General features: G+C 43.1%; 1 protein-coding gene across 1 annotated transcript in view; it reads left to right on the forward strand.

Moving 5' to 3' along the window:
• The window catches only part of DAB1 (DAB adaptor protein 1), a gene marked incomplete at its 5' end in the record, with an annotated part of 275,913 nt that extends 264,301 nt beyond the window's left edge, over positions 1–11,612 (forward strand). The window contains 1 exon segment of the mRNA XM_081306683.1: positions 11,519–11,612.
• Positions 11,613–14,375: the final 2,763 nt, after the last annotated feature.

Below are 14,375 nucleotides of genomic sequence, written 5' to 3' on the forward strand. Positions count from 1 at the left end.
AGCTGTCACCTCTTCAGCTTTCACCTTACCAGGTGTGTCCCACCCGTGTGTTTGAGGTAATGACCTGAGCTCTACTTCTTTTTGGTCACACATTGTTGACCTGCCACTGGCCCCACCAATTCAGAGCCACCCCTTCTGTGTCCAGAGGCTGAGTCCAAAACAGACCACCACCTTTCCCTGCTAGCATCCCATTCACTGGCTTCTTCAATAACTTATGCCTCTCTGTGCTTCTTCACATCCTGGCCCATGCTGTGCCCAGTACACCTGTCCACCACTGTGCTTCAGCCCAACTGTAGTCATCTGCCCAGCTTCAGAGACACCCAGTACCAGCACAATGTGAAGCACTTTAAGCCCTACCAAGTGTTGCCACTTGCAATGTTTCAAGCCACCCAGGAGGTTTTCATATGTTGTACTTCATGTGCTCAACCTTGCCTTGAAATTTTTGATGAATGAACTAGAGATAGCAAGCCATTCATCAGGATAACAGCAAACATCATCTAAAATTGAAGTTCTTCTAAAAACAAAGGTGACTAACTCCATTTGTAGACCAATGTATCAAGCCCTCATCTTCACGAGCCTGTTTAGCTGGAGGCAACCCTACAAACTAAACGGTTTCATGGGGCTTTGGTCTGTCCCACAATTGATGCTGCATCCAGCACCCAGGCCATGGCTGAGTTGCAAAAAGACATAGCATGGAATAGTAGGAAGAGCTTTGCATTTGGAACTTGAGTTCAAATCCTAACTCAGCCACTTTGTGGTGGGAAATCTTGGGCAAGAACCATTATTTCTTTTGAGTATTGGTTTCTTCATTTGCTGGAAGAGGCTTATATTATCTCTGATGTTAACTGAGATAGCACATGTCAAGTCTCTAGCAAGGAGACCAACACGGGATGCTCAAATTATCTAGGTTCTGGGGTATTGTTGTCTGATTTCAGAATCTGATTCCAACATTTCTTATTTATGGGATCCTTCTGAGATTTCATAGTCATTCTCTAATCTTATTTTATTCATCAAAAAATAAGGATAAAATTGATGTCTGTTTCATAGAGTTACACACCAAGTAAGTGAAGTCATGTATATGGAATTCTTAGTACAGCGTCTTGCACATAGAAAGCATCCCAGAGATGCTTGGCTCTTGTCACCTCTACCACTGCCGCCTCCACCACCACCACCACCTCCACCATCATCACCACAACCATCATTATCATCATCACCATCATTGACATCATCACCACCATCATCAGTACTAGTACCACCACCGTCATCACCACTAACACCACCACCATCATCACCAGAACCACCATTATCACCATCACCATTGACATCACCATTGACATCATCACTACCGTCATCAGTATTGGTACCACCACCACCATCATCACCACCACCACTATCATCACCACCACTGTCATCAGCACTAGTACCACAACCATCACCACCATCATGATCCACCATAACCATCAACTTTACACATGTGCTCAACAAATGTTGATTTTCTTTGCTACCTTAGATTTTATACACTTATCCCTTATGTTGGATAATCCCATTGTCTGGGAGGTTTTACTTGATACCTTCTGTGTCCACATAATTGATTTTCCATTTGTCTCAAACCAGCTTTGGGGTGGGGGTAGAGAAAAGAAAAAGTCTGCTCGGTAGCTCTCTGGATTGCCTAGTCCCATAATCAGAATGATCCCAGTTTGGAGCCTCATAGGCCACCTCCCACTTCCAAAAAAATGAGCAATATTTGATTTACATGTGATTCATGATAAATCCTTTCCAGCTCCAGAAGAGAGCCAGACTGTAATCTTTGGTGAAGCAATTTTCTCTCTTTGAAAGTTTAGCCTGGCCATTTCACAGTTCCCTATCACAAATTGTGTGCCAAGGGGCTGGTGCCAGCCTTGCAGACAGATCCTCTATAATCCCCACTGGGGAAAGCCTGAATGAGCCTTTCTAGGTCCTTCCATCAACGGCAGCACAGGCCACATGAGATCTTTTTATCTCTGTCCCCCATCACCCATCCACCCAACTAGAAATGTACTGATGTACTGACAGCAATTGCTTGGTGCCTTTCTGGACATTTGGAAAGGGGATCCAATGCAATGATAGTTATGTCTGTAGCTTTATTTTCTCCTGAACTTTCATATAGTAGGGAATCAAGAGTCCCATCCTTCTTATCACCCTTGCAACCATTATCTCCAGCTGTTTTTTATTAGAAATAGCCACACAGTTCTGAGTAAGCAGGGATGGCATCTGTTGATAAGTTAAAGCCCTATCACACCAAAGTAAGAGAAAACAGGCAGACTCAGTCCCTGCAGGTGGAAGCTTTGGGGCCAGTTGCAAACATTTCTGTTTTAGCAATAAAGGAAAATATCTTCAATTATTTCCCTCCCCGCGCCTCCACCTTCCTATTGGGAAAATCATGTGTCTTGGAAAGACTGAGTCAACAGGAGCAAAAAAAGAACCAAAGTAATATTATAATGGCTGGTGAGGGAATGGCAGGTAGTTTATACTTCACTGATGTGTTGCTGGAGCAATTTTAAGGGCAAAATGTTAGCTTTTGAGGAGATGAAAGAAAAATGAAAACATTTATTTGGTTAAATGGCTAAGTAAATAAACTGCCTATCAGACTTTCCCAGCTGTCAAGTCAAAGTAGCATCTGTAACAATGGGAATTGTTTGGTCTCTCTCCCTTTGTAGCAATAGATAGTGCCATAAATAATAAGTTGCTCTCATTTTTTAAAATACTGATCTTCATAGCGGGAACTCATGACATATAAAGTATTACCTGGTAGATTTCTCGAATTCAAGGGATGATAATGCTTTGGGAGGAGGAATCAAAGGAAAGAGGGAGAGAAAAAGGATGAAAGGATGGAAGGAAGGAAGGAAGGAAGGAAGGAAGGAAGGAAGGAAGGAAGGAAGGAAGGAAGGACAGAAGACAGACACAGAGCCAGGGTCCTTGAGTTTGATATGGCTCCAAAGATGGTGAATTTGAGCAAATCTTTCTCTTCTCATCTAGAGAAATACAAATGCAGCAGCTTCCTTTCCAACCTATTCAAGAATCACATAATATCATGAATATGCAAGTGTTTTGTCAGCTTTGAAAATAATAATACATGGATTATTATTACTCTTGTTTTTAAATAGAACTGAACAATAGAGCCTTAAAAATCATTCAAATAATAAATCAAAGCTGTCCATTTCATGGATATACAATTCAGACGCAAGTCCAGCCTCAGCTTTGGAGGGAGCAATGTCCCACTTGTTCAGACCTTCATGAAGGGACACACTTGGGGAGTAGTTCAGTCACAAGGTGGCCAGGGTCTGGTGGGCCCAGTGCCAAGAAACACTTAAAAGCTGGAATGGCAGGAGATAAGACAGAAGGGACGTGGGAGGTGAAGAAGAAGTCGTAAACTGGAGTGGCACCTGGTTCCCTGACATGGCGAGCTAAGTGGTGCCCATCACTGTGCCAAAGAACACAGCAGCATGGTTGAGCAGAAAGAAGGCAAGTTTACTTTGGGACTGACTATGCTTGAGATGTCCATAAGACATTTAAGTCCAGACACCAGTAGGCTCCTGGATACAACCTCTGGAGGTTGAAAGAGAAACCAGGGCAGATATGAAGGTCCCAACACAGGTCTCAGCCATTGGAGTAGTGGGCAAAGAGAATACACTTCCAGAGCATAACTTGGTGGACTCTCTGGATTAGTTATGCTCTATGGGCTATGTAGTCTATTGCAACTGCTGACTGTTGTAAGCAGGACAGCAGCCAAAGACAGTGTGCATCAATGTGTGGGTGTAGCAATGTTCTAATAATACGTTATTTACAAAAACAGGCAGCTGCCAGAATTGGCTAACAGATTATAGTTTACTGATCCTTGAGTTAGATCACACTCACTGTTTCTAGAATCACTCTGTGGGAGGGAATTTCAATGCCTTTTATCTAATACTATTAATAAAATATATTTTTAAATTACTAGCACCACTTAATTCAGTCTTCATATGATTCTTTAATATTTTTATTGGTACCACTATATATATATATATATATATATATATATATATATATATATATATATATATATATATGACAGGTAAAGTATAGAGATTACTACTTGCTGAAATCCTAAGATCCATATGAAATAGAGCGAGGATTGGAATCTACATGCAAAGTTAACTCGGGAGCACTCAAAGAGGATCAGAGTGGTTCCACTTGGGTTTAGCAGCACCCTTCTGACATAGTAGAAATGTGACACGAGGCTGATGGCTTCATTTCTGAATTTTGAAGAATTTTCTACCCTAACAGCTGTACTTCTAGGCAAAAACTAATCACAAAGCTTTATTTTTCTGTTTCTTTGAAACCACAAAGGAAAAGAAGACTCCTACCTCTAAAGATCCTTCATGGTATATGAGCTCACTTATTCTCACCATTCCATGGGGTAGATGTTACAAACCTGGTTTGACAGATGAGGAAACTGAAGCCCAGGTAGGGGAAATGCTTGCCTAAGCTCATACAGGCATCTAGGAGGATTGCTGAGATCTTTCTGGTTCCAAAAACACAGGCATTTTCCATAACTCACCCATACATGGATTCAGATAGGACTTTGTGTGTTTTCAGCCTCACTCACTCTCTTCTGCCTATCACCACCTTTTTTCATCTGCCAAGTCCAGAAATTTGAAGTCCCCACTGACCTAGGTCACATGCTAGAGCTGAAAGACCATGAGACTAAAGTTGCTACCTGCACAGGACAGTGCTGAGGGACTCAAGCTTTGCTCAGCTCCTAGCTCCAGTCTGACCCCTAACTTGGACACTGATCCTACCCAAGACTTCCCAGCGTGGGCATAGATGAGCTCTTTCAACAAGCAAACTGCATGATACACCTTGACCTCACATCTGAGACCTATCTCTCTCAGAATGTGGTGTCTTCTCCTCACCTAGTAAAGGTATGTCTCTTTTGACATACCTTTGCTAGGTGTGGCCAAGCTTCCCAAAATAAACACAATACACAGAAAATGACAATAAACTCATAAGAACAATTTTATCTGACTTCCAAGAGGGTGATGTTGCGATGTGATATAGGAAATACTTGCCCTTATACTTCATGACAAAGAGCCAGGAACAAGGGGCAGAAACAAGTAAGCCAAGAAAGAAGGGAAATCCAAGCTGTGGGCCTCTCCCCTGGCTCTCTGCTCTCTCCCAGACCTCAGTCTCTTTATCCAGGGCAGGAGTTATGAGACAAGGGCTTGCAGCTTTAATATTCAACAAGTAGGGATGAGTGGGAGTAGACTGGACGATGGGCCTCAGAAGACCTGGGACAGTTACAGGAAGCTGTAGAAAAAAACAATCTAGACTTCAGTGATCAGGAGCAGACCTGGGGTTGCTGGCACTAGGAGGTGGATTGACTGAGAAGGACACAGGGGAAGTTGTTAGGTGAGGAAATGTTCTGTAGCTCACATGAGTGTACAGATTTTTTGCAACTTATCAAACTACATTTGAAGGAGTATGCTTTATTGTATATAAATGATACCTCAATAAAGTTGATTTTAAAATAAGGAAGAGAATAAGTAAATTCATAGAGAATGAAAGTCTCATTAGTAGTTACCAGGGAATGGGGGTCAGGAGAGTAGGACGTTATTATTGCTTACTGGTATAGAGTTCTGTGGCAGGTGGTAAAAGAGTTTTGGAAATAGTAGTGATGCTTGCATAACATCATCAACATAATTAATACCACCAAACCCTAAGTTAAAATGGCAAATGTTATATTATTTATATTTTACCATGAAAAATATCTTTTAAAAAAAAAGAAAAAGAAATAGAGGGAACAATAACCCAGTATGTCTAAGCACTGCCCTGTGCCATCTGAATGACCTTGGACACTCACCACCCTGGAGAGTGTGGTTTCTTTGCTGAAATAGAGATGGGAACACCAGGGGTATACTCCCAGGAGGAGCTCAAGAGGGATCATGGCCATGATATAGGAAAGTCTTTTATAGCCTGTAGAATTTTCTGTAAACATAAGCTATTATTTCTCTAATTCTCTAAGTCCACTTTGCTGTTATACATGAGCACATAATTCATACTTAAAGAACTCACAGAGCAGTCGGCAAACAGTGGAAGTCTCTTATCCACAGGGCCTGCAGCCAGGTCTTTAGATTAATTCTGCATTTATTCTGCACACTTCCCTGGCTGATCCAGTGCCACTGTTATATTTCATAACAGAGAGCCCATTTGCAGTTGCACCTATGTGCGATGAAGGAGAAGCGATTTGGACTGCTTAATAATCACTTGTGGTGATTAAAACCATCTCTGAGAAGGGAGGATGAAACACACATCCAAACACAAGGGGCCTTGTCTTCTTAAGGGTATCTCCCTGGGAAAGGTCCCTGTGTTTTCTCCTTTAGTCCTTACTTTCCACCCTTCTTTCAGAGGGGACCTCTGTCTATTCTTACAACTGAACACTCTGGCACCCAGGGGAATGGGACCCAGGAGTCCTGGGATTACTAAGTGGGAGATGGCAAGGAAGAATACAGCCCCTGACATCCAGGCCTTAGTGTTTTCTGTTGAGCATCAATAATTTCACACGTCAGCATCAAACAGGGCCCCTCAGGGATTGTGATGGGCCAAAACAAACACGACCACTCACAGTCATGGTCAAGCACAAGCAAAACAGGAACAGTGTCCAAACTGTAAAAATGTAAAAATGACCAACTCCCCCTCTCCCCTGGCTTTAACCTTGCCCCATCCTTCCTGCCTTCCACAGAAGAATTATTAAGACATCATAGAACTAACCCCACTTTGTGACACCATGAAAGCCAGAGGAAAACCTTTGTCCATCAGTCATCTAACATCAGCTCACATCCTGTGATGCAATGCTCCCTGGTTCCCTGTCTGCAATGAGGCATAACTTGGTCAACTCGGGTGGTTCCAGGGGGTCTTAGGAACAGCACCTGAGGTCTTCCTGAGCCCAGACTGCTTACTTCCATCTTTCACTGACCCTCTGGGCACATAGGGTGTTTAACTTAGGGGAAAGCGTGGAGGGTTGATGGTATTCTAGTTTTTACTACATAGTGTTCATTTACTTGTGGTCCTCTAAAGATGTTCCTGTCAAAATCACAGAGAAGCTAAAGTTTCTAAGAATTTGCCAACCTCCATTAGGAGGTTGCTTAGAGACATTCACTTACTCACCCTTACCTAAGTGTTCCTTGTTAGTGGACACGTCTCTTGCTCAGAACTTGGGATGCTGGCCTGTGAGGCACAGTGGAGCTCAGGGCAGACACGCTCAGTGGTACCATGACAGGAGTGGAGAGGGAGGTCTGTGTGAGGCACTGCAGGAGTTGGGAACAGAGTGGCTCCCCTCCCTGATGAGTCCAGGAAAGCCTTTCTGTTTGGGCCAGATCTTAAAGCCCTGACTCTCATGTAGAGCAAAGAAGGCCCAAAGAAACTGCCTGGGCAATGTCTCAAATGGGAAAATTCTGTCTGTTGTGTTAGGGTAAACCCAGATCCTGCAATCTACATGGCCGAACCCAAGAAACCAGTGAGAGAGGATGGAGAATTAAGAAAAACACACACACACATTTGGGCACAGGGGCGCACGCCTGTAATCCCAGCAGCTTGGAAGTCTGAGACAGGAGGATGGCAAGTTCAAAGCCAGCCTCAGGAAAAGGGAGGTGCTAAGCAACTCAGTGAGACCCTGTCTCTAAATAAAATACAAAATAGGGCTGGGGATGTGGCTCAGTGGTTGAGTGCCCCTGAGTTCAATTCCTAATACTGCCCCCCACCCCCCAAAAAAGAAAAACATACAGATATTGAGAGAGAAAGCTGGGATCAGGTGGAACACTGCACTCTGGTACAGAAACAGTGTCTGAAGCACTGACCCAGCAAGTTTATTTACATAGGGTGTCATAATCAAGAAATTAAGGACTATAGAGGCATTGCTCCTTGTGCACTAGAAAATTATGGGGCTAGAAACATTCTTGTAGCTATTTCAATTATTGGAATGCTTGGGGCTTCCTGTGGCACCCAGGAAGCCCATTGTTCAAAGTTTCTACTAAGTGGGAAGGCTTGAAGTGAAACTGGTGAAACATTGCAGTTATCTTGCTATGCTCAGAATCCTCTGTCCTGGGAGCTGGTGTTTGAGCTCCAAGCTATGAGCTACCAGGGGTCACTATTCAGCTGGGAAGTTGTCAACTGGCACCTTCCCACCGATAAATTCCTAAGAGTGGTATCACCTCTGTCCAGGGGTCAGTTCAAAGCAATGATTCATTCGCCACTCTTGATATCCAGAGTGGGGTCAGGAAGGTGGAACATGGGAGGGAGTGGAAGTAGGTGAGGGGTTGGGGAAGGAGAGTCCATATTGGAAAGGCCTGTGTGCTATCCCAAGGAGTTGACATTATCTTCCTGAGTCTGGAGGGCCATTTCAGGCAGGAGATTAACATGACCAAATCCATTTCAGAAAGATCATTTTGGCAGAGGAAAAAAGAAAGATTTAAAAAAAAAAACATGATTTTTGTGACATAAAGGTTGAGTTTTGATTCATGGTCTACAAGGGATATTTATTAGCTCTAATGAACTACAAGACTAATGGGCCTTGTTTGCCCAGCTAAGGAGCTCCATGATCTTAACCCGGGGTGATGGCGAGCCTTTGAAAGATTTGAGGCACGACAGAGATGTGGTCACATCTGTCCAAAGAAAACAAAACCAAAAAAAATTAAAAATCATCCATAGTGGGTTATGTTAATATGTGATTCCATTTAGTCTTTTTGGAATATTGAAAACAGCTTGAAGACTCCATCGTGACCTTGCCAGAAAACAGGTTGGAAATTTCTGGATCAAATGATTTCTTAGCTCCCCTCTAACTCTGACAGTCTAAGGTTCTGTAACAAGGAAAGTAAAGCTATTGCCAAAACGTATAATGCATCACGGTGTCAGACTTTGGGATTATCTGCTGCTTGGGGTTTTCCACACCACTGCTCCCCTTCATTAGTGGGGATAATTGAGAGTTGACTGCAGTTGGTACCGCTGTTGTGATGGGTATTTGAAGCTAAATTCCGGCAAGCAGGAGATGTGTGAATATTTATCTCGGCTGCAGAAAGTGAATGCAGTGTGGCATTAATTACCCTGTCTGCGCCTGCTGTCGTCCCCTGTTTTTAGGTGTCATTCTCAGTTGGATAAATTAGTTTCCAAAATTAGAATAGAGCAAATTGTAGGGTGAGATCAAGCCAGCCTGACTTCTTAGGGCACCCAGAAAGAATGGGCTCAGAAACTCAACCCAGGACACATGCAGATACCTAAGGAAACGCTTCTTCCCAGTCATGTGCGTGACTATTTTTCTTTGTTTACTCTCCCTGCTCTACCCCTAGAGTGCCCAGGGAGAGAGAGAGACACACACACACACACACACACACACACACACACACACACACACAGTGACGCTCATGTTTTAGCCTTACAACAGATATTTGAAACAGTCAAAGACATTGGCACAGAGTAGATCAGGTACTTAATAAATCATCTTGCTATATGTTTTGATCAATTTGATTTTGAAAGAATAAAGCCAAGTTGAAGTGTGTTTAGAACAGAGGAATCACAACAGTGAAGAAACTAGAAACTGTCACACTCACTCACTGACAAAACAGAGGCTCTTTTTTGAGGACCCATGATCTGCTATATGAACTATAAGACTAATGGGCTTATAGTTTACATAATGTATATGTAAAATGGCAGAAGGTACCAGCAAGCAGTAACCCAGAGGAAGGAGGTGGAAAAATGGCTCTGGACCCTCTGTCATTGGACATGTGAAGAAGGATTGCAGTTCTTTCTGATTCAGAGGGCAGCAAGAGGTGTGTGGGTAGAAAGCAAGGAGGGACCTATTAGCATTATTATGTTGCAGAATAGGGTGTCTGCGAGAGCAGGGTGTTCCTGCTTCCCAGAAAAACCCAAACAATGAACCCTGGATGAAAACACCTTGGCTCTGAGGGTCACAGCCCTGCATTCTACCCTGGGCATGCTTCCTTAGTAACCCTGTGCTTGGTGGGGGGGGGGAGAGAGCTCTCCTGCAGATTCCTCATCTCTGTACTGGTGGGCCTGGGCCTTATCTTGCAGGTCCTCTCACTTTGCAATATAAAGCAAGCAGAGCAATACACAAGAAGCAGCGCGGTCACCTTGAGACTGCACAACCTCTCTGATCTTGAGGCTTTATCTATAAAATGAAGATGGGAGGGAAAAAATATCTGCTTCCAGGACTGTTAAATAGATAAAATAAGACATGAAGGTGCTTTGTAAACTCTGAAGCACTTTACAGATGGAAGGATTAGTTGGCCTCTCTCATAGCGGCTGCTGTAATAGACTAGGAAAAAACACTGCACCCCATTTCCAGGGCTCCTGTATCCAGACATTAGCATTGTGACCATGGGCAAATTACTTAACTTCTCTGTACTTGATTTCTGACTTGCAAAAGAGGGCACACCTGCCGTACAAGGTGGTGATGATGGGTTATGTACTTAACAATCCCTAGCACGGTGCCAGGCACATAGTAGAGACTCACAAAATGCCAATTCGTTCTGAAGGTCCAAGAAAATAAGGAAAGAAAAAGGATCTATACACACTTGGCACGAGGCAGAATAACATAAAATTCCATAAAATATGGCAGAATAAAGATATGAGTGTGCTCATTTAATTCTGCCACAAACAGCCTTGAGGTCAGTTTTAGCAGAAGGGTTAGACTTTGGATCTGATGTGCTTGGCCAGTGTATACCGGTTCATCTCAACATGAGCCAAAGTCTGAAGTGGCTTAGACAAGGACAGGCACCTGTCCCCATCTACAATTGTCTTGCTGCATTGTGCTGAAAGTCCCTGTGTGGGTCTCGGGACAGCCCCTCAGGTGCAGGCAAATGCATGGCCAAACCAAACATAGCAGGTTGAAATAGAAACAAGCCCTAGAAGCTTTTGATTAAGAGCTAAAGACCGCCTGCTGTCTCTCTTGCTTGCTAGTCACCCTGTCACCATTGTTTGTGGAAGCCAAGAGCAGCTTGGTCTAGAGTAGATACCAAGAAATGGTGCTGGGAAAATATCCACTGGACCCATCATGATTGTTAGGGTTCTCTGAGGACTCTTTCCTCCAAAGCCTTGTGCTAGATGTTTTCTATGGATTAGTTCTAATTCTTTCAATAACCCTCCAGGAAAAGCAGTATTAGTTACATTTCTTGCTTGAAGAAACGGAGGCTCAGAAAGGATAAATATCTTACTGCCATCACATAGTCGGTCCAGCTCCGCCCACCCGCTAGATCATGCTAAAGCAGTCCCTGCTTAAAAGCCAAGGATAGAACTGGGTGAGACATTCTTTTTCATGAGAAAAACATGGCCAAAATGATATGCACAATGATGGAGTAATCCAAAAATACCCTGAGGTCATCCATCATCCACTGTTACCTTTCTGTCTTGACTCCCAACCCTTCCTGCCTTAAGCTGTCTCAGAACATCCCACCTGGAAAGGGCAGATCTCACTTTGTCCCTCTGTCCACAGGAGCCAGAGCCTCTCTATGCGCAGATCAACCGACCTAAGAAGTAGCATCAATGTGAGCTCGTGGTGGGTGCTTCCAGACTGGCATGGAAATCGGCATGGCGACAGGCTCTCTTGTATTCTTTCACCTCACCTCATCTCACGAAGAAATTCACTATTGCCCGATGGAACTCCTTCTGAGGAGGGAACTAAGCATTTTCGGCAACCAATGGCAGATATCTATGGCAGCACAAAAAAAAAATCCACAAAAGTATATATATATATATATAAAACACCCAACATTAAATCACAAATCAAGCAAATACTTACCCAACAAATATTCTGAGCTCTCTTAGCTGGGTTTAAAATGACCTGGGATATAAAATCGTAATTCTGCTTTTATTTCTCTACCTGTTGACCACTGTAGAGACAGCAAATTTGGAGTGACAGGCATCAGAGAATTGCAACAAGGTTGGCACTGACTTCTTTTAGGCAAAAGCAAGAGGGTCCACTGTGACCACAATGTCATCATCGACCCTATGCCTTCTGGCATATGATGAGTTTTTCCATTGCTCCACAGGGCTTGGTCTGCCATCCCTCACCCACACCTTTCCTTTCTTTGTCATGTTTGAAAATTAATGGGTGTATAAATTTTTGTATTGCTTTTGACTTTTTTTAGATATGGGTGAAGAAATCTAACTGGGAGCGGGGGGGAAAGTCTCTTATTATGAAGTAATTAACTTGAAATCACAAGACAAATAAGTGATCGATTATTCATTGTGATCAAGAATGTTGCCAAAATGACCCTTTAGTCGTTCTGCAAGCTGGTGAAGAAGGACAGTTTTAAGTTTGAATCTTCACTCTGTGCATAGGAAAGGACATCAAATCCCATTGATGAGAAAGATGGAAAAAAATGCATCTGGTTTCCTAAGAAGCTCTAAACTCTGAGTACAATAAAATGATATTTTTATTTTCCCGATACTTTGCTGCTGTGATACTATGCAGACAAGTGTCTTCTCCACGTGCCATTTTCAAAGAAAAGTCATTTGCCAAATAATTCTGGTACAATCCTGGTCGTGTGGTTTCGGATCTTGAGAACTGACTTTCTGCAGGAACAATGAGGACATAAAACATTCAGCCTAACAAACTGATCCCGTGGTCAAAATGGTTCATCTCTCTTTTTGTACATCCGAAAATTCAAATGGGATTTTTATTTTGTAACTTGAAAAAGAAAAAAAAAAAACCTTACCATTAAACTCTTTAAATATTTAAGGGAAATGGCTTTAAGGAGTTCTAATGAAAAAAAAATTGTCAGTTTTTTTTTTTGTAAATATAAATGTTAATGAAAATGCTTTTTAATAATGCCATTACACTGTAGAGAAGGTGGCAGGCTGCGTGCAAAGTGTGACACCTTGATGGATGGGGCTCACTCTCCAGATGTTCCACTGGAGCAGATGGCAGGAAGGAGGTCCGGGACAGCTGGCGGGAGCATCTGGCCCATCAGCAGCTGGGGAAAAAGAGGGGAACTGTGGCTCCATAAGCCCACCTTCCATCAGCGTGCCCACGTGGTGTGCAGAACAGGAACAAGGTGGTTCGCTTTAGAAGGCCTGGCCTTGAGATCCGCACACTCTCCACACCCACCTACTCCTTCCATAAATCACGGACTCTGTGTTCGAAACAGAGGGTTTAAGCTTCCTGTTTTTACACGGATGGGACAAAAAGTGCAGTGTTCGGTTCACATGTTCCGCACATGATTTTCATAAAGAATTATATATTTTTTTCCCTACAGAGAATTGTTATACAGGTCACATGTGTTTTCCTGATGTTCCTATGCAGTTACGGTATGTTGACTTTAGTGGTTTAACACTAAGAAGGAATCTTTAAAGAATCCTGTAATTCCCTGGATTGGGGGGTGATTCTTACTACTTGGTTTAAAATTTGAAAAGTAGAATTTGCATGGATCTGATTGGCTCCAATAGGCCTGTATGCTTTGGCTCTTCATATCGCTAGAAATGAAAATGGTTTGGAAGATGAATTCTAAAATGATTGTACCCTTTATTCTCCAAAAAAAAAAGAAAAGAAAGAAAAAAAAGAGATATGTGTAGGTGATTATTGCTATCTGAAGCCCACATATTACCCAATAAGGTCACTGGAATCCGATTTGGGGTGGGGGGTGTGGATAAACTGACCAAATGCCAAATGTTCATTAGAGAATATACATCAATGTCATCCCAGTGTGGAAGATCCCAAGAACCAGAAAAGCGAGAAGGCCATGTAGCACCTGCAGTGTCAACTGGGGTCCCAAGACCCCTCCAGCAGCGTCCACAGATATAATCAGGCAGTGCTGTCATAGGAAGGAGAAATGGGAAAGGTGTGATCAGCAGGGGAGTTGTCCTGAAACCAGTTCGACGGTGAGTTCTGGAGGTTGGATAGGTGGGCAGTTCCCCGGGGGGAGATCACCTCAGCTGCTGTTCTCCACGATCCCGATTCTATACCATGGTGCTATCTTCTCCCTCAACGTGGCCATCCTGAGTTTGTCCCGAAGTATCACACCATCATGCCCATGCTTCGGGTTGCTTCTTCAGTGTTCAAAGTGAACCATAGCTGATGTTTCAGGTGCACCGTCCGGAGTTAATTTCATAGCAGAGGGTGACAGCCCAATGGCTTGTCATCACTCATTGAACATGCTTAAAAATGTAACTGGCTCTGAACTTCCAGAAGATGCCCATGTGATGCGTTAAAGAGGGAAATAAAGTTGAGATTTTTAAACTGCCATCTATAGTCTCATTGGCAGAATTCTGATTTTTTTTTTCCAAGCGATGTTTGGTGAGTCCAGCAACACCGTACCCTATCCCAGGAATACAGTGACATTTCCAAACAA

The sequence above is a fragment of the Spermophilus citellus genome (assembly GCF_964194105.1).
Source record: "Spermophilus citellus genome assembly, chromosome: 9".
NCBI lineage: Eukaryota > Metazoa > Chordata > Mammalia > Rodentia > Sciuridae > Spermophilus > Spermophilus citellus.